The sequence below is a fragment of the Schistocerca cancellata genome, unplaced genomic scaffold, assembly GCF_023864275.1.
Source record: "Schistocerca cancellata isolate TAMUIC-IGC-003103 unplaced genomic scaffold, iqSchCanc2.1 HiC_scaffold_827, whole genome shotgun sequence".
Lineage (NCBI taxonomy): Eukaryota > Metazoa > Arthropoda > Insecta > Orthoptera > Acrididae > Schistocerca > Schistocerca cancellata.
Window position 1 is genome coordinate 22855 of NW_026046838.1, and position 19874 is coordinate 42728.

At 50.3% G+C, this 19874-nt stretch overlaps 30 non-coding genes across 30 annotated transcripts; all 30 read left to right on the top strand.

The window, feature by feature from the left end:
- Positions 1–516: 516 nt before the first annotated feature.
- Positions 517–588, top strand: Trnat-cgu (transfer RNA threonine (anticodon CGU)). Its single transcript has one exon. It is a non-coding gene; the product is annotated as a tRNA-Thr (tRNA).
- Positions 589–921: 333 nt separating this feature from the next.
- Trnan-guu (transfer RNA asparagine (anticodon GUU)) lies at positions 922–995 on the top strand. Its single transcript has one exon. It is a non-coding gene; the product is annotated as a tRNA-Asn (tRNA).
- Positions 996–2121: 1126 nt separating this feature from the next.
- On the top strand, positions 2122–2193 carry Trnak-uuu (transfer RNA lysine (anticodon UUU)). Its single transcript has one exon. It is a non-coding gene; the product is annotated as a tRNA-Lys (tRNA).
- Positions 2194–2526: 333 nt separating this feature from the next.
- Trnan-guu (transfer RNA asparagine (anticodon GUU)) lies at positions 2527–2600 on the top strand. The gene has a single exon. It is a non-coding gene; the product is annotated as a tRNA-Asn (tRNA).
- A 1127-nt stretch (positions 2601–3727) lies between these two features.
- Trnak-uuu (transfer RNA lysine (anticodon UUU)) lies at positions 3728–3799 on the top strand. The gene has a single exon. It is a non-coding gene; the product is annotated as a tRNA-Lys (tRNA).
- Positions 3800–4132: 333 nt separating this feature from the next.
- Positions 4133–4206, top strand: Trnan-guu (transfer RNA asparagine (anticodon GUU)). The gene has a single exon. It is a non-coding gene; the product is annotated as a tRNA-Asn (tRNA).
- A 671-nt stretch (positions 4207–4877) lies between these two features.
- On the top strand, positions 4878–4949 carry Trnak-uuu (transfer RNA lysine (anticodon UUU)). The gene has a single exon. It is a non-coding gene; the product is annotated as a tRNA-Lys (tRNA).
- A 333-nt stretch (positions 4950–5282) lies between these two features.
- Trnan-guu (transfer RNA asparagine (anticodon GUU)) lies at positions 5283–5356 on the top strand. Its single transcript has one exon. It is a non-coding gene; the product is annotated as a tRNA-Asn (tRNA).
- An 882-nt stretch (positions 5357–6238) lies between these two features.
- Positions 6239–6310, top strand: Trnak-uuu (transfer RNA lysine (anticodon UUU)). The gene has a single exon. It is a non-coding gene; the product is annotated as a tRNA-Lys (tRNA).
- Positions 6311–6643: 333 nt separating this feature from the next.
- Trnan-guu (transfer RNA asparagine (anticodon GUU)) lies at positions 6644–6717 on the top strand. The gene has a single exon. It is a non-coding gene; the product is annotated as a tRNA-Asn (tRNA).
- A 671-nt stretch (positions 6718–7388) lies between these two features.
- On the top strand, positions 7389–7460 carry Trnak-uuu (transfer RNA lysine (anticodon UUU)). The gene has a single exon. It is a non-coding gene; the product is annotated as a tRNA-Lys (tRNA).
- A 333-nt stretch (positions 7461–7793) lies between these two features.
- Trnan-guu (transfer RNA asparagine (anticodon GUU)) lies at positions 7794–7867 on the top strand. The gene has a single exon. It is a non-coding gene; the product is annotated as a tRNA-Asn (tRNA).
- An 882-nt stretch (positions 7868–8749) lies between these two features.
- Trnak-uuu (transfer RNA lysine (anticodon UUU)) lies at positions 8750–8821 on the top strand. Its single transcript has one exon. It is a non-coding gene; the product is annotated as a tRNA-Lys (tRNA).
- Positions 8822–9154: 333 nt separating this feature from the next.
- Positions 9155–9228, top strand: Trnan-guu (transfer RNA asparagine (anticodon GUU)). The gene has a single exon. It is a non-coding gene; the product is annotated as a tRNA-Asn (tRNA).
- A 671-nt stretch (positions 9229–9899) lies between these two features.
- Positions 9900–9971, top strand: Trnak-uuu (transfer RNA lysine (anticodon UUU)). The gene has a single exon. It is a non-coding gene; the product is annotated as a tRNA-Lys (tRNA).
- A 333-nt stretch (positions 9972–10304) lies between these two features.
- On the top strand, positions 10305–10378 carry Trnan-guu (transfer RNA asparagine (anticodon GUU)). The gene has a single exon. It is a non-coding gene; the product is annotated as a tRNA-Asn (tRNA).
- An 882-nt stretch (positions 10379–11260) lies between these two features.
- On the top strand, positions 11261–11332 carry Trnak-uuu (transfer RNA lysine (anticodon UUU)). Its single transcript has one exon. It is a non-coding gene; the product is annotated as a tRNA-Lys (tRNA).
- Positions 11333–11665: 333 nt separating this feature from the next.
- Trnan-guu (transfer RNA asparagine (anticodon GUU)) lies at positions 11666–11739 on the top strand. Its single transcript has one exon. It is a non-coding gene; the product is annotated as a tRNA-Asn (tRNA).
- Positions 11740–12410: 671 nt separating this feature from the next.
- Positions 12411–12482, top strand: Trnak-uuu (transfer RNA lysine (anticodon UUU)). Its single transcript has one exon. It is a non-coding gene; the product is annotated as a tRNA-Lys (tRNA).
- Positions 12483–12815: 333 nt separating this feature from the next.
- On the top strand, positions 12816–12889 carry Trnan-guu (transfer RNA asparagine (anticodon GUU)). Its single transcript has one exon. It is a non-coding gene; the product is annotated as a tRNA-Asn (tRNA).
- An 882-nt stretch (positions 12890–13771) lies between these two features.
- Trnak-uuu (transfer RNA lysine (anticodon UUU)) lies at positions 13772–13843 on the top strand. The gene has a single exon. It is a non-coding gene; the product is annotated as a tRNA-Lys (tRNA).
- Positions 13844–14176: 333 nt separating this feature from the next.
- Positions 14177–14250, top strand: Trnan-guu (transfer RNA asparagine (anticodon GUU)). The gene has a single exon. It is a non-coding gene; the product is annotated as a tRNA-Asn (tRNA).
- Positions 14251–15132: 882 nt separating this feature from the next.
- Trnak-uuu (transfer RNA lysine (anticodon UUU)) lies at positions 15133–15204 on the top strand. The gene has a single exon. It is a non-coding gene; the product is annotated as a tRNA-Lys (tRNA).
- Positions 15205–15537: 333 nt separating this feature from the next.
- On the top strand, positions 15538–15611 carry Trnan-guu (transfer RNA asparagine (anticodon GUU)). Its single transcript has one exon. It is a non-coding gene; the product is annotated as a tRNA-Asn (tRNA).
- Positions 15612–16282: 671 nt separating this feature from the next.
- On the top strand, positions 16283–16354 carry Trnak-uuu (transfer RNA lysine (anticodon UUU)). Its single transcript has one exon. It is a non-coding gene; the product is annotated as a tRNA-Lys (tRNA).
- Positions 16355–16687: 333 nt separating this feature from the next.
- On the top strand, positions 16688–16761 carry Trnan-guu (transfer RNA asparagine (anticodon GUU)). The gene has a single exon. It is a non-coding gene; the product is annotated as a tRNA-Asn (tRNA).
- A 671-nt stretch (positions 16762–17432) lies between these two features.
- Trnak-uuu (transfer RNA lysine (anticodon UUU)) lies at positions 17433–17504 on the top strand. Its single transcript has one exon. It is a non-coding gene; the product is annotated as a tRNA-Lys (tRNA).
- A 333-nt stretch (positions 17505–17837) lies between these two features.
- Positions 17838–17911, top strand: Trnan-guu (transfer RNA asparagine (anticodon GUU)). The gene has a single exon. It is a non-coding gene; the product is annotated as a tRNA-Asn (tRNA).
- Positions 17912–18582: 671 nt separating this feature from the next.
- Positions 18583–18654, top strand: Trnak-uuu (transfer RNA lysine (anticodon UUU)). Its single transcript has one exon. It is a non-coding gene; the product is annotated as a tRNA-Lys (tRNA).
- A 333-nt stretch (positions 18655–18987) lies between these two features.
- Positions 18988–19061, top strand: Trnan-guu (transfer RNA asparagine (anticodon GUU)). The gene has a single exon. It is a non-coding gene; the product is annotated as a tRNA-Asn (tRNA).
- The last annotated feature ends 813 nt before the right edge of the window (positions 19062–19874 follow it).

The window sequence follows — 19874 nt, forward strand, 5'->3', positions numbered from 1 at the left end:
CGTTCTACCGTTTTCCTATTCATTCGGCATGTGTGACACTGCAGTAGAGCGACGACCACTACAAAAGATGTATTATTTACATTTCATTTCGGCGTATACACCGCGAGTGCCATATGACAGGGCCTCTCTCTCGATGTCGATCTGCATTTGGCGTCTCTTAAGTGTCGGTCTGCAGTAGGCCGCTGTTGGCCGAGCGGCGTGCAGTCGCCTTACATGAAGCCCCCAGTGCCACTGTGGACGATGTAGCCAGAGAGAGGAGTCGAAAGGCGCGTTTCACAGTAGAGCCACGCTATCCCACAAGCTGTGCACTAGGTCAAGTTTTGCGCAGACCGCAAACCTTTGGTGGCTTGACGCTCGTCGTCGATCGTAAGGGTGAAACAGTGAAGAGAGTTGGAAAACGGTAAGGTGGACACCTCCAGCAGCATCTGTGTGTCAAATCCGATATCTGGTCGAGGGCTGTAAGATTCAGTATGATGACGTGACAATTCGGGAGTAGCTCACGAAGGCAAAGCTGCGGCCTTCTTAGCTCAGTGGTAGAGCACTGGTCTCGTAAACCAGGGGTCGTGAGTTCGACCCTCACAGAAGGCATTCATTTTTTTAACTTTGCTGCTGAGAGCAGAGCTAGCTCGAGCAGCATCTAACAGATGGCAGTGCACTGAATGAAGGGGAAGTTCTACAACCGATAAAGAGTGCTCTACTTGCATCAGAGGTTTACTGGATGTGTAGGCGGAACACTGTTTTGTATGCATTTTGTAGTATAATGTCATGCTTGGCGATGTCATTCGTTTATGAGCCCCACTACAGTGTGCATGCACGTTATCCATGTGAAGAGGCGTAAGCAGATACTACCATTCTGCGAGGTGCCTGCGAAAAGTATACGACTTGCATTGATAAAGAGAGCAGAAGTGACCGAAAGTCAAGGCCTCCGTGGCGCAATCGGCTAGCGCGTTCGGCTGTTAACCGAAAGGTTGGTGGTTCGAGCCCACCCGGGGGCGAAATCGTTTTAATCGCCACCGAGGTGAGGACGTATGTCCTCTTTGATAGAGATACACAGCTAGTGTGACAATTTGGCTGTGTTTGAATGATGCCACCCAGCCTTATGCACATTCAGCCACGTGACAGTGGAGGTAAAAACATGGCCCTATGCGGACGTTCTACCGTTTTCCTATTCATTCGGCATGTGTGACACTGCAGTAGAGCGACGACCACTACAAAAGATGTATTATTTACATTTCATTTCGGCGTATACACCGCGAGTGCCATATGACAGGGCCTCTCTCTCGATGTCGATCTGCATTTGGCGTCTCTTAAGTGTCGGTCTGCAGTAGGCCGCTGTTGGCCGAGCGGCGTGCAGTCGCGGACGTTCTACCGTTTTCCTATTCATTCGGCATGTGTGACACTGCAGTAGAGCGACGACCACTACAAAAGATGTATTATTTACATTTCATTTCGGCGTATACACCGCGAGTGCCATATGACAGGGCCTCTCTCTCGATGTCGATCTGCATTTGGCGTCTCTTAAGTGTCGGTCTGCAGTACCTGCCCATGTTAGGCAAAATTTTCTGCCTGACTGATGTAGTACTATCACTGTCAGAGGGTGGTACGGGACTACAAGTCCCACCGCCACACCTCCAAAGTGAATTTCAGTGACGCAGTCACTGCCCTGTGGAAATTACTGCCTCACCAACACAGTTAGACCGCAATAGACCGGTGATGCTGTATTGTAACATATCACCCCGGACTACAAGTCCATTTAAAAAAAAATAAAAAAAAAAAAAAAAAGGCCGCTGTTGGCCGAGCGGCGTGCAGTCGCCTTACATGAAGCCCCCAGTGCCACTGTGGACGATGTAGCCAGAGAGAGGAGTCGAAAGGCGCGTTTCACAGTAGAGCCACGCTATCCCACAAGCTGTGCACTAGGTCAAGTTTTGCGCAGACCGCAAACCTTTGGTGGCTTGACGCTCGTCGTCGATCGTAAGGGTGAAACAGTGAAGAGAGTTGGAAAACGGTAAGGTGGACACCTCCAGCAGCATCTGTGTGTCAAATCCGATATCTGGTCGAGGGCTGTAAGATTCAGTATGATGACGTGACAATTCGGGAGTAGCTCACGAAGGCAAAGCTGCGGCCTTCTTAGCTCAGTGGTAGAGCACTGGTCTTTTAAACCAGGGGTCGTGAGTTCGACCCTCACAGAAGGCATTCATTTTTTTAACTTTGCTGCTGAGAGCAGAGCTAGCTCGAGCAGCATCTAACAGATGGCAGTGCACTGAATGAAGGGGAAGTTCTACAACCGATAAAGAGTGCTCTACTTGCATCAGAGGTTTACTGGATGTGTAGGCGGAACACTGTTTTGTATGCATTTTGTAGTATAATGTCATGCTTGGCGATGTCATTCGTTTATGAGCCGCACTACAGTGTGCATGCACGTTATCCATGTGAAGAGGCGTAAGCAGATACTACCACTCTGCGAGGTGCCTGCGAAAAGCATACGACTTGCATTGATAAAGAGAGCAGAAGTGACCGAAAGTCAAGGCCTCCGTGGCGCAATCGGCTAGCGCGTTCGGCTGTTAACCGAAAGGTTGGTGGTTCGAGCCCACCCGGGGGCGAAATCGTTTTAATCGCCACCGAGGTGAGGACGTATGTCCACTTTGATAGAGATACACAGCTAGTGTGACAATTTGGCTGTGTTTGAATGATGCCACCCAGCCTTATGCACATTCAGCCACGTGACAGTGGAGGTAAAAACATGGCCCTATGCGGACGTTCTACCGTTTTCCTATTCATTCGGCATGTGTGACACTGCAGTAGAGCGACGACCACTACAAAAGATGTATTATTTACATTTCATTTCGGCGTATACACCGCGAGTGCCATATGACAGGGTCTCTCTCTCGATGTCGATCTGCATTTGGCGTCTCTTAAGTGTCGGTCTGCAGTAGGCCGCTGTTGGCCGAGCGGCGTGCAGTCGCGGACGTTCTACCGTTTTCCTATTCATTCGGCATGCGTGACACTGCAGTAGAGCGACGACCACTACAAAAGATGTATTATTTACATTTCATTTCGGCGTATACACCGCGAGTGCCATATGACAGGGCCTCTCTCTCGATGTCGATCTGCATTTGGCGTCTCTTAAGTGTCGGTCTGCAGTACCTGCCCATGTTAGGCAAAATTTTCTGCCTGACTGATGTAGTACTATCACTGTCAGAGGGTGGTACGGGACTACAAGTCCCACCGCCACACCTCCAAAGTGAATTTCAGTGACGCAGTCACTGCCCTGTGGAAATTACTGCCTCACCAACACAGTTAGACCGCAATAGACCGGTGATGCTGTATTGTAACATATCACCCCGGACTACAAGTCCATTTAAAAAAAAATAAAAAAAAAAAAAAAAAAGGCCGCTGTTGGCCGAGCGGCGTGCAGTCGCCTTACATGAAGCCCCCAGTGCCACTGTGGACGATGTAGCCAGAGAGAGGAGTCGAAAGGCGCGTTTCACAGTAGAGCCACGCTATCCCACAAGCTGTGCACTAGGTCAAGTTTTGCGCAGACCGCAAACCTTTGGTGGCTTGACGCTCGTCGTCGATCGTAAGGGTGAAACAGTGAAGAGAGTTGGAAAACGGTAAGGTGGACACCTCCAGCAGCATCTGTGTGTCAAATCCGATATCTGGTCGAGGGCTGTAAGATTCAGTATGATGACGTGACAATTCGGGAGTAGCTCACGAAGGCAAAGCTGCGGCCTTCTTAGCTCAGTGGTAGAGCACTGGTCTTTTAAACCAGGGGTCGTGAGTTCGACCCTCACAGAAGGCATTCATTTTTTTAACTTTGCTGCTGAGAGCAGAGCTAGCTCGAGCAGCATCTAACAGATGGCAGTGCACTGAATGAAGGGGAAGTTCTACAACCGATAAAGAGTGCTCTACTTGCATCAGAGGTTTACTGGATGTGTAGGCGGAACACTGTTTTGTATGCATTTTGTAGTATAATGTCATGCTTGGCGATGTCATTCGTTTATGAGCCGCACTACAGTGTGCATGCACGTTATCCATGTGAAGAGGCGTAAGCAGATACTACCACTCTGCGAGGTGCCTGCGAAAAGCATACGACTTGCATTGATAAAGAGAGCAGAAGTGACCGAAAGTCAAGGCCTCCGTGGCGCAATCGGCTAGCGCGTTCGGCTGTTAACCGAAAGGTTGGTGGTTCGAGCCCACCCGGGGGCGAAATCGTTTTAATCGCCACCGAGGTGAGGACGTATGTCCACTTTGATAGAGATACACAGCTAGTGTGACAATTTGGCTGTGTTTGAATGATGCCACCCAGCCTTATGCACATTCAGCCACGTGACAGTGGAGGTAAAAACATGGCCCTATGCGGACGTTCTACCGTTTTCCTATTCATTCGGCATGTGTGACACTGCAGTAGAGCGACGACCACTACAAAAGATGTATTATTTACATTTCATTTCGGCGTATACACCGCGAGTGCCATATGACAGGGTCTCTCTCTCGATGTCGATCTGCATTTGGCGTCTCTTAAGTGTCGGTCTGCAGTAGGCCGCTGTTGGCCGAGCGGCGTGCAGTCGCCTTACATGAAGCCCCCAGTGCCACTGTGGACGATGTAGCCAGAGAGAGGAGTCGAAAGGCGCGTTTCACAGTAGAGCCACGCTATCCCACAAGCCGTGCACTAGGTCAAGTTTTGCGCAGACCGCAAACCTTTGGTGGCTTGACGCTCGTCGTCGATCGTAAGGGTGAAACAGTGAAGAGAGTTGGAAAACGGTAAGGTGGACACCTCCAGCAGCATCTGTGTGTCAAATCCGATATCTGGTCGAGGGCTGTAAGATTCAGTATGATGACGTGACAATTCGGGAGTAGCTCACGAACGCAAAGCTGCGGCCTTCTTAGCTCAGTGGTAGAGCACTGGTCTTTTAAACCAGGGGTCGTGAGTTCGACCCTCACAGAAGGCATTCATTTTTTTAACTTTGCTGCTGAGAGCAGAGCTAGCTCGAGCAGCATCTAACATATGGCAGTGCACTGAATGAAGGGGAAGTTCTACAACCGATAAAGAGTGCTCTACTTGCATCAGAGGTTTACTGGATGTGTAGGCGGAACACTGTTTTGTATGCATTTTGTAGTATAATGTCATGCTTGGCGATGTCATTCGTTTATGAGCCGCACTACAGTGTGCATGCACGTTATCCATGTGAAGAGGCGTAAGCAGATACTACCACTCTGCGAGGTGCCTGCGAAAAGCATACGACTTGCATTGATAAAGAGAGCAGAAGTGACCGAAAGTCAAGGCCTCCGTGGCGCAATCGGCTAGCGCGTTCGGCTGTTAACCGAAAGGTTGGTGGTTCGAGCCCACCCGGGGGCGAAATCGTTTTAATCGCCACCGAGGTGAGGACGTATGTCCACTTTGATAGAGATACACAGCTAGTGTGACAATTTGGCTGTGTTTGAATGATGCCACCCAGCCTTATGCACATTCAGCCACGTGACAGTGGAGGTAAAAACATGGCCCTATGCGGACGTTCTACCGTTTTCCTATTCATTCGGCATGTGTGACACTGCAGTAGAGCGACGACCACTACAAAAGATGTATTATTTACATTTCATTTCGGCGTATACACCGCGAGTGCCATATGACAGGGCCTCTCTCTCGATGTCGATCTGCATTTGGCGTCTCTTAAGTGTCGGTCTGCAGTAGGCCGCTGTTGGCCGAGCGGCGTGCAGTCGCGGACGTTCTACCGTTTTCCTATTCATTCGGCATGTGTGACACTGCAGTAGAGCGACGACCACTACAAAAGATGTATTATTTACATTTCATTTCGGCGTATACACCGCGAGTGCCATATGACAGGGCCTCTCTCTCGATGTCGATCTGCATTTGGCGTCTCTTAAGTGTCGGTCTGCAGTAGGCCGCTGTTGGCCGAGCGGCGTGCAGTCGCCTTACATGAAGCCCCCAGTGCCACTGTGGACGATGTAGCCAGAGAGAGGAGTCGAAAGGCGCGTTTCACAGTAGAGCCACGCTATCCCACAAGCTGTGCACTAGGTCAAGTTTTGCGCAGACCGCAAACCTTTGGTGGCTTGACGCTCGTCGTCGATCGTAAGGGTGAAACAGTGAAGAGAGTTGGAAAACGGTAAGGTGGACACCTCCAGCAGCATCTGTGTGTCAAATCCGATATCTGGTCGAGGGCTGTAAGATTCAGTATGATGACGTGACAATTCGGGAGTAGCTCACGAAGGCAAAGCTGCGGCCTTCTTAGCTCAGTGGTAGAGCACTGGTCTTTTAAACCAGGGGTCGTGAGTTCGACCCTCACAGAAGGCATTCATTTTTTTAACTTTGCTGCTGAGAGCAGAGCTAGCTCGAGCAGCATCTAACAGATGGCAGTGCACTGAATGAAGGGGAAGTTCTACAACCGATAAAGAGTGCTCTACTTGCATCAGAGGTTTACTGGATGTGTAGGCGGAACACTGTTTTGTATGCATTTTGTAGTATAATGTCATGCTTGGCGATGTCATTCGTTTATGAGCCGCACTACAGTGTGCATGCACGTTATCCATGTGAAGAGGCGTAAGCAGATACTACCACTCTGCGAGGTGCCTGCGAAAAGTATACGACTTGCATTGATAAAGAGAGCAGAAGTGACCTAAAGTCAAGGCCTCCGTGGCGCAATCGGCTAGCGCGTTCGGCTGTTAACCGAAAGGTTGGTGGTTCGAGCCCACCCGGGGGCGAAATCGTTTTAATCGCCACCGAGGTGAGGACGTATGTCCACTTTGATAGAGATACACAGCTAGTGTGACAATTTGGCTGTGTTTGAATGATGCCACCCAGCCTTATACACATTCAGCCACGTGACAGTGGAGGTAAAAACATGGCCCTATGCGGACGTTCTACCGTTTTCCTATTCATTCGGCATGTGTGACACTGCAGTAGAGCGACGACCACTACAAAAGATGTATTATTTACATTTCATTTCGGCGTATACACCGCGAGTGCCATATGACAGGGCCTCTCTCTCGATGTCGATCTGCATTTGGCGTCTCTTAAGTGTCGGTCTGCAGTAGGCCGCTGTTGGCCGAGCGGCGTGCAGTCGCCTTACATGAAGCCCCCAGTGCCACTGTGGACGATGTAGCCAGAGAGAGGAGTCGAAAGGCGCGTTTCACAGTAGAGCCACGCTATCCCACAAGCTGTGCACTAGGTCAAGTTTTGCGCAGACCGCAAACCTTTGGTGGCTTGACGCTCGTCGTCGATCGTAAGGGTGAAACAGTGAAGAGAGTTGGAAAACGGTAAGGTGGACACCTCCAGCAGCATCTGTGTGTCAAATCCGATATCTGGTCGAGGGCTGTAAGATTCAGTATGATGACGTGACAATTCGGGAGTAGCTCACGAAGGCAAAGCTGCGGCCTTCTTAGCTCAGTGGTAGAGCACTGGTCTTTTAAACCAGGGGTCGTGAGTTCGACCCTCACAGAAGGCATTCATTTTTTTAACTTTGCTGCTGAGAGCAGAGCTAGCTCGAGCAGCATCTAACAGATGGCAGTGCACTGAATGAAGGGGAAGTTCTACAACCGATAAAGAGTGCTCTACTTGCATCAGAGGTTTACTGGATGTGTAGGCGGAACACTGTTTTGTATGCATTTTGTAGTATAATGTCATGCTTGGCGATGTCATTCGTTTATGAGCCGCACTACAGTGTGCATGCACGTTATCCATGTGAAGAGGCGTAAGCAGATACTACCACTCTGCGAGGTGCCTGCGAAAAGCATACGACTTGCATTGATAAAGAGAGCAGAAGTGACCGAAAGTCAAGGCCTCCGTGGCGCAATCGGCTAGCGCGTTCGGCTGTTAACCGAAAGGTTGGTGGTTCGAGCCCACCCGGGGGCGAAATCGTTTTAATCGCCACCGAGGTGAGGACGTATGTCCACTTTGATAGAGATACACAGCTAGTGTGACAATTTGGCTGTGTTTGAATGATGCCACCCAGCCTTATGCACATTCAGCCACGTGACAGTGGAGGTAAAAATATGGCCCTATGCGGACGTTCTACCGTTTTCCTATTCATTCGGCATGTGTGACACTGCAGTAGAGCGACGACCACTACAAAAGATGTATTATTTACATTTCATTTCGGCGTATACACCGCGAGTGCCATATGACAGGGCCTCTCTCTCGATGTCGATCTGCATTTGGCGTCTCTTAAGTGTCGGTCTGCAGTAGGCCGCTGTTGGCCGAGCGGCGTGCAGTCGCGGACGTTCTACCGTTTTCCTATTCATTCGGCATGTGTGACACTGCAGTAGAGCGACGACCACTACAAAAGATGTATTATTTACATTTCATTTCGGCGTATACACCGCGAGTGCCATATGACAGGGCCTCTCTCTCGATGTCGATCTGCATTTGGCGTCTCTTAAGTGTCGGTCTGCAGTAGGCCGCTGTTGGCCGAGCGGCGTGCAGTCGCCTTACATGAAGCCCCCAGTGCCACTGTGGACGATGTAGCCAGAGAGAGGAGTCGAAAGGCGCGTTTCACAGTAGAGCCACGCTATCCCACAAGCTGTGCACTAGGTCAAGTTTTGCGCAGACCGCAAACCTTTGGTGGCTTGACGCTCGTCGTCGATCGTAAGGGTGAAACAGTGAAGAGAGTTGGAAAACGGTAAGGTGGACACCTCCAGCAGCATCTGTGTGTCAAATCCGATATCTGGTCGAGGGCTGTAAGATTCAGTATGATGACGTGACAATTCGGGAGTAGCTCACGAACGCAAAGCTGCGGCCTTCTTAGCTCAGTGGTAGAGCACTGGTCTTTTAAACCAGGGGTCGTGAGTTCGACCCTCACAGAAGGCATTCATTTTTTTAACTTTGCTGCTGAGAGCAGAGCTAGCTCGAGCAGCATCTAACATATGGCAGTGCACTGAATGAAGGGGAAGTTCTACAACCGATAAAGAGTGCTCTACTTGCATCAGAGGTTTACTGGATGTGTAGGCGGAACACTGTTTTGTATGCATTTTGTAGTATAATGTCATGCTTGGCGATGTCATTCGTTTATGAGCCGCACTACAGTGTGCATGCACGTTATCCATGTGAAGAGGCGTAAGCAGATACTACCACTCTGCGAGGTGCCTGCGAAAAGCATACGACTTGCATTGATAAAGAGAGCAGAAGTGACCGAAAGTCAAGGCCTCCGTGGCGCAATCGGCTAGCGCGTTCGGCTGTTAACCGAAAGGTTGGTGGTTCGAGCCCACCCGGGGGCGAAATCGTTTTAATCGCCACCGAGGTGAGGACGTATGTCCACTTTGATAGAGATACACAGCTAGTGTGACAATTTGGCTGTGTTTGAATGATGCCACCCAGCCTTATACACATTCAGCCACGTGACAGTGGAGGTAAAAACATGGCCCTATGCGGACGTTCTACCGTTTTCCTATTCATTCGGCATGTGTGACACTGCAGTAGAGCGACGACCACTACAAAAGATGTATTATTTACATTTCATTTCGGCGTATACACCGCGAGTGCCATATGACAGGGCCTCTCTCTCGATGTCGATCTGCATTTGGCGTCTCTTAAGTGTCGGTCTGCAGTAGGCCGCTGTTGGCCGAGCGGCGTGCAGTCGCCTTACATGAAGCCCCCAGTGCCACTGTGGACGATGTAGCCAGAGAGAGGAGTCGAAAGGCGCGTTTCACAGTAGAGCCACGCTATCCCACAAGCTGTGCACTAGGTCAAGTTTTGCGCAGACCGCAAACCTTTGGTGGCTTGACGCTCGTCGTCGATCGTAAGGGTGAAACAGTGAAGAGAGTTGGAAAACGGTAAGGTGGACACCTCCAGCAGCATCTGTGTGTCAAATCCGATATCTGGTCGAGGGCTGTAAGATTCAGTATGATGACGTGACAATTCGGGAGTAGCTCACGAACGCAAAGCTGCGGCCTTCTTAGCTCAGTGGTAGAGCACTGGTCTTTTAAACCAGGGGTCGTGAGTTCGACCCTCACAGAAGGCATTCATTTTTTTAACTTTGCTGCTGAGAGCAGAGCTAGCTCGAGCAGCATCTAACATATGGCAGTGCACTGAATGAAGGGGAAGTTCTACAACCGATAAAGAGTGCTCTACTTGCATCAGAGGTTTACTGGATGTGTAGGCGGAACACTGTTTTGTATGCATTTTGTAGTATAATGTCATGCTTGGCGATGTCATTCGTTTATGAGCCGCACTACAGTGTGCATGCACGTTATCCATGTGAAGAGGCGTAAGCAGATACTACCACTCTGCGAGGTGCCTGCGAAAAGCATACGACTTGCATTGATAAAGAGAGCAGAAGTGACCGAAAGTCAAGGCCTCCGTGGCGCAATCGGCTAGCGCGTTCGGCTGTTAACCGAAAGGTTGGTGGTTCGAGCCCACCCGGGGGCGAAATCGTTTTAATCGCCACCGAGGTGAGGACGTATGTCCACTTTGATAGAGATACACAGCTAGTGTGACAATTTGGCTGTGTTTGAATGATGCCACCCAGCCTTATGCACATTCAGCCACGTGACAGTGGAGGTAAAAACATGGCCCTATGCGGACGTTCTACCGTTTTCCTATTCATTCGGCATGTGTGACACTGCAGTAGAGCGACGACCACTACAAAAGATGTATTATTTACATTTCATTTCGGCGTATACACCGCGAGTGCCATATGACAGGGCCTCTCTCTCGATGTCGATCTGCATTTGGCGTCTCTTAAGTGTCGGTCTGCAGTAGGCCGCTGTTGGCCGAGCGGCGTGCAGTCGCGGACGTTCTACCGTTTTCCTATTCATTCGGCATGTGTGACACTGCAGTAGAGCGACGACCACTACAAAAGATGTATTATTTACATTTCATTTCGGCGTATACACCGCGAGTGCCATATGACAGGGCCTCTCTCTCGATGTCGATCTGCATTTGGCGTCTCTTAAGTGTCGGTCTGCAGTAGGCCGCTGTTGGCCGAGCGGCGTGCAGTCGCCTTACATGAAGCCCCCAGTGCCACTGTGGACGATGTAGCCAGAGAGAGGAGTCGAAAGGCGCGTTTCACAGTAGAGCCACGCTATCCCACAAGCTGTGCACTAGGTCAAGTTTTGCGCAGACCGCAAACCTTTGGTGGCTTGACGCTCGTCGTCGATCGTAAGGGTGAAACAGTGAAGAGAGTTGGAAAACGGTAAGGTGGACACCTCCAGCAGCATCTGTGTGTCAAATCCGATATCTGGTCGAGGGCTGTAAGATTCAGTATGATGACATGACAATTCGGGAGTAGCTCACGAAGGCAAAGCTGCGGCCTTCTTAGCTCAGTGGTAGAGCACTGGTCTTTTAAACCAGGGGTCGTGAGTTCGACCCTCACAGAAGGCATTCATTTTTTTAACTTTGCTGCTGAGAGCAGAGCTAGCTCGAGCAGCATCTAACAGATGGCAGTGCACTGAATGAAGGGGAAGTTCTACAACCGATAAAGAGTGCTCTACTTGCATCAGAGGTTTACTGGATGTGTAGGCGGAACACTGTTTTGTATGCATTTTGTAGTATAATGTCATGCTTGGCGATGTCATTCGTTTATGAGCCGCACTACAGTGTGCATGCACGTTATCCATGTGAAGAGGCGTAAGCAGATACTACCACTCTGCGAGGTGCCTGCGAAAAGTATACGACTTGCATTGATAAAGAGAGCAGAAGTGACCTAAAGTCAAGGCCTCCGTGGCGCAATCGGCTAGCGCGTTCGGCTGTTAACCGAAAGGTTGGTGGTTCGAGCCCACCCGGGGGCGAAATCGTTTTAATCGCCACCGAGGTGAGGACGTATGTCCACTTTGATAGAGATACACAGCTAGTGTGACAATTTGGCTGTGTTTGAATGATGCCACCCAGCCTTATACACATTCAGCCACGTGACAGTGGAGGTGAAAACATGGCCCTATGCGGACGTTCTACCGTTTTCCTATTCATTCGGCATGTGTGACACTGCAGTAGAGCGACGACCACTACAAAAGATGTATTATTTACATTTCATTTCGGCGTATACACCGCGAGTGCCATATGACAGGGCCTCTCTCTCGATGTCGATCTGCATTTGGCGTCTCTTAAGTGTCGGTCTGCAGTAGGCCGCTGTTGGCCGAGCGGCGTGCAGTCGCCTTACATGAAGCCCCCAGTGCCACTGTGGACGATGTAGCCAGAGAGAGGAGTCGAAAGGCGCGTTTCACAGTAGAGCCACGCTATCCCACAAGCTGTGCACTAGGTCAAGTTTTGCGCAGACCGCAAACCTTTGGTGGCTTGACGCTCGTCGTCGATCGTAAGGGTGAAACAGTGAAGAGAGTTGGAAAACGGTAAGGTGGACACCTCCAGCAGCATCTGTGTGTCAAATCCGATATCTGGTCGAGGGCTGTAAGATTCAGTATGATGACGTGACAATTCGGGAGTAGCTCACGAAGGCAAAGCTGCGGCCTTCTTAGCTCAGTGGTAGAGCACTGGTCTTTTAAACCAGGGGTCGTGAGTTCGACCCTCACAGAAGGCATTCATTTTTTTAACTTTGCTGCTGAGAGCAGAGCTAGCTCGAGCAGCATCTAACAGATGGCAGTGCACTGAATGAAGGGGAAGTTCTACAACCGATAAAGAGTGCTCTACTTGCATCAGAGGTTTACTGGATGTGTAGGCGGAACACTGTTTTGTATGCATTTTGTAGTATAATGTCATGCTTGGCGATGTCATTCGTTTATGAGCCGCACTACAGTGTGCATGCACGTTATCCATGTGAAGAGGCGTAAGCAGATACTACCACTCTGCGAGGTGCCTGCGAAAAGCATACGACTTGCATTGATAAAGAGAGCAGAAGTGACCGAAAGTCAAGGCCTCCGTGGCGCAATCGGCTAGCGCGTTCGGCTGTTAACCGAAAGGTTGGTGGTTCGAGCCCACCCGGGGGCGAAATCGTTTTAATCGCCACCGAGGTGAGGACGTATGTCCACTTTGATAGAGATACACAGCTAGTGTGACAATTTGGCTGTGTTTGAATGATGCCACCCAGCCTTATGCACATTCAGCCACGTGACAGTGGAGGTAAAAACATGGCCCTATGCGGACGTTCTACCGTTTTCCTATTCATTCGGCATGTGTGACACTGCAGTAGAGCGACGACCACTACAAAAGATGTATTATTTACATTTCATTTCGGCGTATACACCGCGAGTGCCATATGACAGGGCCTCTCTCTCGATGTCGATCTGCATTTGGCGTCTCTTAAGTGTCGGTCTGCAGTAGGCCGCTGTTGGCCGAGCGGCGTGCAGTCGCGGACGTTCTACCGTTTTCCTATTCATTCGGCATGTGTGACACTGCAGTAGAGCGACGACCACTACAAAAGATGTATTATTTACATTTCATTTCGGCGTATACACCGCGAGTGCCATATGACAGGGCCTCTCTCTCGATGTCGATCTGCATTTGGCGTCTCTTAAGTGTCGGTCTGCAGTAGGCCGCTGTTGGCCGAGCGGCGTGCAGTCGCCTTACATGAAGCCCCCAGTGCCACTGTGGACGATGTAGCCAGAGAGAGGAGTCGAAAGGCGCGTTTCACAGTAGAGCCACGCTATCCCACAAGCTGTGCACTAGGTCAAGTTTTGCGCAGACCGCAAACCTTTGGTGGCTTGACGCTCGTCGTCGATCGTAAGGGTGAAACAGTGAAGAGAGTTGGAAAACGGTAAGGTGGACACCTCCAGCAGCATCTGTGTGTCAAATCCGATATCTGGTCGAGGGCTGTAAGATTCAGTATGATGACGTGACAATTCGGGAGTAGCTCACGAACGCAAAGCTGCGGCCTTCTTAGCTCAGTGGTAGAGCACTGGTCTTTTAAACCAGGGGTCGTGAGTTCGACCCTCACAGAAGGCATTCATTTTTTTAACTTTGCTGCTGAGAGCAGAGCTAGCTCGAGCAGCATCTAACAGATGGCAGTGCACTGAATGAAGGGGAAGTTCTACAACCGATAAAGAGTGCTCTACTTGCATCAGAGGTTTACTGGATGTGTAGGCGGAACACTGTTTTGTATGCATTTTGTAGTATAATGTCATGCTTGGCGATGTCATTCGTTTATGAGCCGCACTACAGTGTGCATGCACGTTATCCATGTGAAGAGGCGTAAGCAGATACTACCACTCTGCGAGGTGCCTGCGAAAAGCATACGACTTGCATTGATAAAGAGAGCAGAAGTGACCGAAAGTCAAGGCCTCCGTGGCGCAATCGGCTAGCGCGTTCGGCTGTTAACCGAAAGGTTGGTGGTTCGAGCCCACCCGGGGGCGAAATCGTTTTAATCGCCACCGAGGTGAGGACGTATGTCCACTTTGATAGAGATACACAGCTAGTGTGACAATTTGGCTGTGTTTGAATGATGCCACCCAGCCTTATGCACATTCAGCCACGTGACAGTGGAGGTAAAAATATGGCCCTATGCGGACGTTCTACCGTTTTCCTATTCATTCGGCATGTGTGACACTGCAGTAGAGCGACGACCACTACAAAAGATGTATTATTTACATTTCATTTCGGCGTATACACCGCGAGTGCCATATGACAGGGCCTCTCTCTCGATGTCGATCTGCATTTGGCGTCTCTTAAGTGTCGGTCTGCAGTAGGCCGCTGTTGGCCGAGCGGCGTGCAGTCGCGGACGTTCTACCGTTTTCCTATTCATTCGGCATGTGTGACACTGCAGTAGAGCGACGACCACTACAAAAGATGTATTATTTACATTTCATTTCGGCGTATACACCGCGAGTGCCATATGACAGGGCCTCTCTCTCGATGTCGATCTGCATTTGGCGTCTCTTAAGTGTCGGTCTGCAGTAGGCCGCTGTTGGCCGAGCGGCGTGCAGTCGCCTTACATGAAGCCCCCAGTGCCACTGTGGACGATGTAGCCAGAGAGAGGAGTCGAAAGGCGCGTTTCACAGTAGAGCCACGCTATCCCACAAGCTGTGCACTAGGTCAAGTTTTGCGCAGACCGCAAACCTTTGGTGGCTTGACGCTCGTCGTCGATCGTAAGGGTGAAACAGTGAAGAGAGTTGGAAAACGGTAAGGTGGACACCTCCAGCAGCATCTGTGTGTCAAATCCGATATCTGGTCGAGGGCTGTAAGATTCAGTATGATGACGTGACAATTCGGGAGTAGCTCACGAACGCAAAGCTGCGGCCTTCTTAGCTCAGTGGTAGAGCACTGGTCTTTTAAACCAGGGGTCGTGAGTTCGACCCTCACAGAAGGCATTCATTTTTTTAACTTTGCTGCTGAGAGCAGAGCTAGCTCGAGCAGCATCTAACATATGGCAGTGCACTGAATGAAGGGGAAGTTCTACAACCGATAAAGAGTGCTCTACTTGCATCAGAGGTTTACTGGATGTGTAGGCGGAACACTGTTTTGTATGCATTTTGTAGTATAATGTCATGCTTGGCGATGTCATTCGTTTATGAGCCGCACTACAGTGTGCATGCACGTTATCCATGTGAAGAGGCGTAAGCAGATACTACCACTCTGCGAGGTGCCTGCGAAAAGCATACGACTTGCATTGATAAAGAGAGCAGAAGTGACCGAAAGTCAAGGCCTCCGTGGCGCAATCGGCTAGCGCGTTCGGCTGTTAACCGAAAGGTTGGTGGTTCGAGCCCACCCGGGGGCGAAATCGTTTTAATCGCCACCGAGGTGAGGACGTATGTCCACTTTGATAGAGATACACAGCTAGTGTGACAATTTGGCTGTGTTTGAATGATGCCACCCAGCCTTATACACATTCAGCCACGTGACAGTGGAGGTAAAAACATGGCCCTATGCGGACGTTCTACCGTTTTCCTATTCATTCGGCATGTGTGACACTGCAGTAGAGCGACGACCACTACAAAAGATGTATTATTTACATTTCATTTCGGCGTATACACCGCGAGTGCCATATGACAGGGCCTCTCTCTCGATGTCGATCTGCATTTGGCGTCTCTTAAGTGTCGGTCTGCAGTAGGCCGCTGTTGGCCGAGCGGCGTGCAGTCGCCTTACATGAAGCCCCCAGTGCCACTGTGGACGATGTAGCCAGAGAGAGGAGTCGAAAGGCGCGTTTCACAGTAGAGCCACGCTATCCCACAAGCTGTGCACTAGGTCAAGTTTTGCGCAGACCGCAAACCTTTGGTGGCTTGACGCTCGTCGTCGATCGTAAGGGTGAAACAGTGAAGAGAGTTGGAAAACGGTAAGGTGGACACCTCCAGCAGCATCTGTGTGTCAAATCCGATATCTGGTCGAGGGCTGTAAGATTCAGTATGATGACGTGACAATTCGGGAGTAGCTCACGAACGCAAAGCTGCGGCCTTCTTAGCTCAGTGGTAGAGCACTGGTCTTTTAAACCAGGGGTCGTGAGTTCGACCCTCACAGAAGGCATTCATTTTTTTAACTTTGCTGCTGAGAGCAGAGCTAGCTCGAGCAGCATCTAACATATGGCAGTGCACTGAATGAAGGGGAAGTTCTACAACCGATAAAGAGTGCTCTACTTGCATCAGAGGTTTACTGGATGTGTAGGCGGAACACTGTTTTGTATGCATTTTGTAGTATAATGTCATGCTTGGCGATGTCATTCGTTTATGAGCCGCACTACAGTGTGCATGCACGTTATCCATGTGAAGAGGCGTAAGCAGATACTACCACTCTGCGAGGTGCCTGCGAAAAGCATACGACTTGCATTGATAAAGAGAGCAGAAGTGACCGAAAGTCAAGGCCTCCGTGGCGCAATCGGCTAGCGCGTTCGGCTGTTAACCGAAAGGTTGGTGGTTCGAGCCCACCCGGGGGCGAAATCGTTTTAATCGCCACCGAGGTGAGGACGTATGTCCACTTTGATAGAGATACACAGCTAGTGTGACAATTTGGCTGTGTTTGAATGATGCCACCCAGCCTTATACACATTCAGCCACGTGACAGTGGAGGTAAAAACATGGCCCTATGCGGACGTTCTACCGTTTTCCTATTCATTCGGCATGTGTGACACTGCAGTAGAGCGACGACCACTACAAAAGATGTATTATTTACATTTCATTTCGGCGTATACACCGCGAGTGCCATATGACAGGGCCTCTCTCTCGATGTCGATCTGCATTTGGCGTCTCTTAAGTGTCGGTCTGCAGTAGGCCGCTGTTGGCCGAGCGGCGTGCAGTCGCCTTACATGAAGCCCCCAGTGCCACTGTGGACGATGTAGCCAGAGAGAGGAGTCGAAAGGCGCGTTTCACAGTAGAGCCACGCTATCCCACAAGCTGTGCACTAGGTCAAGTTTTGCGCAGACCGCAAACCTTTGGTGGCTTGACGCTCGTCGTCGATCGTAAGGGTGAAACAGTGAAGAGAGTTGGAAAACGGTAAGGTGGACACCTCCAGCAGCATCTGTGTGTCAAATCCGATATCTGGTCGAGGGCTGTAAGATTCAGTATGATGACGTGACAATTCGGGAGTAGCTCACGAACGCAAAGCTGCGGCCTTCTTAGCTCAGTGGTAGAGCACTGGTCTTTTAAACCAGGGGTCGTGAGTTCGACCCTCACAGAAGGCATTCATTTTTTTAACTTTGCTGCTGAGAGCAGAGCTAGCTCGAGCAGCATCTAACATATGGCAGTGCACTGAATGAAGGGGAAGTTCTACAACCGATAAAGAGTGCTCTACTTGCATCAGAGGTTTACTGGATGTGTAGGCGGAACACTGTTTTGTATGCATTTTGTAGTATAATGTCATGCTTGGCGATGTCATTCGTTTATGAGCCGCACTACAGTGTGCATGCACGTTATCCATGTGAAGAGGCGTAAGCAGATACTACCACTCTGCGAGGTGCCTGCGAAAAGCATACGACTTGCATTGATAAAGAGAGCAGAAGTGACCGAAAGTCAAGGCCTCCGTGGCGCAATCGGCTAGCGCGTTCGGCTGTTAACCGAAAGGTTGGTGGTTCGAGCCCACCCGGGGGCGAAATCGTTTTAATCGCCACCGAGGTGAGGACGTATGTCCACTTTGATAGAGATACACAGCTAGTGTGACAATTTGGCTGTGTTTGAATGATGCCACCCAGCCTTATACACATTCAGCCACGTGACAGTGGAGGTAAAAACATGGCCCTATGCGGACGTTCTACCGTTTTCCTATTCATTCGGCATGTGTGACACTGCAGTAGAGCGACGACCACTACAAAAGATGTATTATTTACATTTCATTTCGGCGTATACACCGCGAGTGCCATATGACAGGGCCTCTCTCTCGATGTCGATCTGCATTTGGCGTCTCTTAAGTGTCGGTCTGCAGTAGGCCGCTGTTGGCCGAGCGGCGTGCAGTCGCCTTACATGAAGCCCCCAGTGCCACTGTGGACGATGTAGCCAGAGAGAGGAGTCGAAAGGCGCGTTTCACAGTAGAGCCACGCTATCCCACAAGCTGTGCACTAGGTCAAGTTTTGCGCAGACCGCAAACCTTTGGTGGCTTGACGCTCGTCGTCGATCGTAAGGGTGAAACAGTGAAGAGAGTTGGAAAACGGTAAGGTGGACACCTCCAGCAGCATCTGTGTGTCAAATCCGATATCTGGTCGAGGGCTGTAAGATTCAGTATGATGACGTGACAATTCGGGAGTAGCTCACGAACGCAAAGCTGCGGCCTTCTTAGCTCAGTGGTAGAGCACTGGTCTTTTAAACCAGGGGTCGTGAGTTCGACCCTCACAGAAGGCATTCATTTTTTTAACTTTGCTGCTGAGAGCAGAGCTAGCTCGAGCAGCATCTAACATATGGCAGTGCACTGAATGAAGGGGAAGTTCTACAACCGATAAAGAGTGCTCTACTTGCATCAGAGGTTTACTGGATGTGTAGGCGGAACACTGTTTTGTATGCATTTTGTAGTATAATGTCATGCTTGGCGATGTCATTCGTTTATGAGCCGCACTACAGTGTGCATGCACGTTATCCATGTGAAGAGGCGTAAGCAGATACTACCACTCTGCGAGGTGCCTGCGAAAAGCATACGACTTGCATTGATAAAGAGAGCAGAAGTGACCGAAAGTCAAGGCCTCCGTGGCGCAATCGGCTAGCGCGTTCGGCTGTTAACCGAAAGGTTGGTGGTTCGAGCCCACCCGGGGGCGAAATCGTTTTAATCGCCACCGAGGTGAGGACGTATGTCCACTTTGATAGAGATACACAGCTAGTGTGACAATTTGGCTGTGTTTGAATGATGCCACCCAGCCTTATGCACATTCAGCCACGTGACAGTGGAGGTAAAAACATGGCCCTATGCGGACGTTCTACCGTTTTCCTATTCATTCGGCATGTGTGACACTGCAGTAGAGCGACGACCACTACAAAAGATGTATTATTTACATTTCATTTCGGCGTATACACCGCGAGTGCCATATGACAGGGCCTCTCTCTCGATGTCGATCTGCATTTGGCGTCTCTTAAGTGTCGGTCTGCAGTAGGCCGCTGTTGGCCGAGCGGCGTGCAGTCGCGGACGTTCTACCGTTTTCCTATTCATTCGGCATGTGTGACACTGCAGTAGAGCGACGACCACTACAAAAGATGTATTATTTACATTTCATTTCGGCGTATACACCGCGAGTGCCATATGACAGGGCCTCTCTCTCGATGTCGATCTGCATTTGGCGTCTCTTAAGTGTCGGTCTGCAGTAGGCCGCTGTTGGCCGAGCGGCGTGCAGTCGCCTTACATGAAGCCCCCAGTGCCACTGTGGACGATGTAGCCAGAGAGAGGAGTCGAAAGGCGCGTTTCACAGTAGAGCCACGCTATCCCACAAGCTGTGCACTAGGTCAAGTTTTGCGCAGACCGCAAACCTTTGGTGGCTTGACGCTCGTCGTCGATCGTAAGGGTGAAACAGTGAAGAGAGTTGGAAAACGGTAAGGTGGACACCTCCAGCAGCATCTGTGTGTCAAATCCGATATCT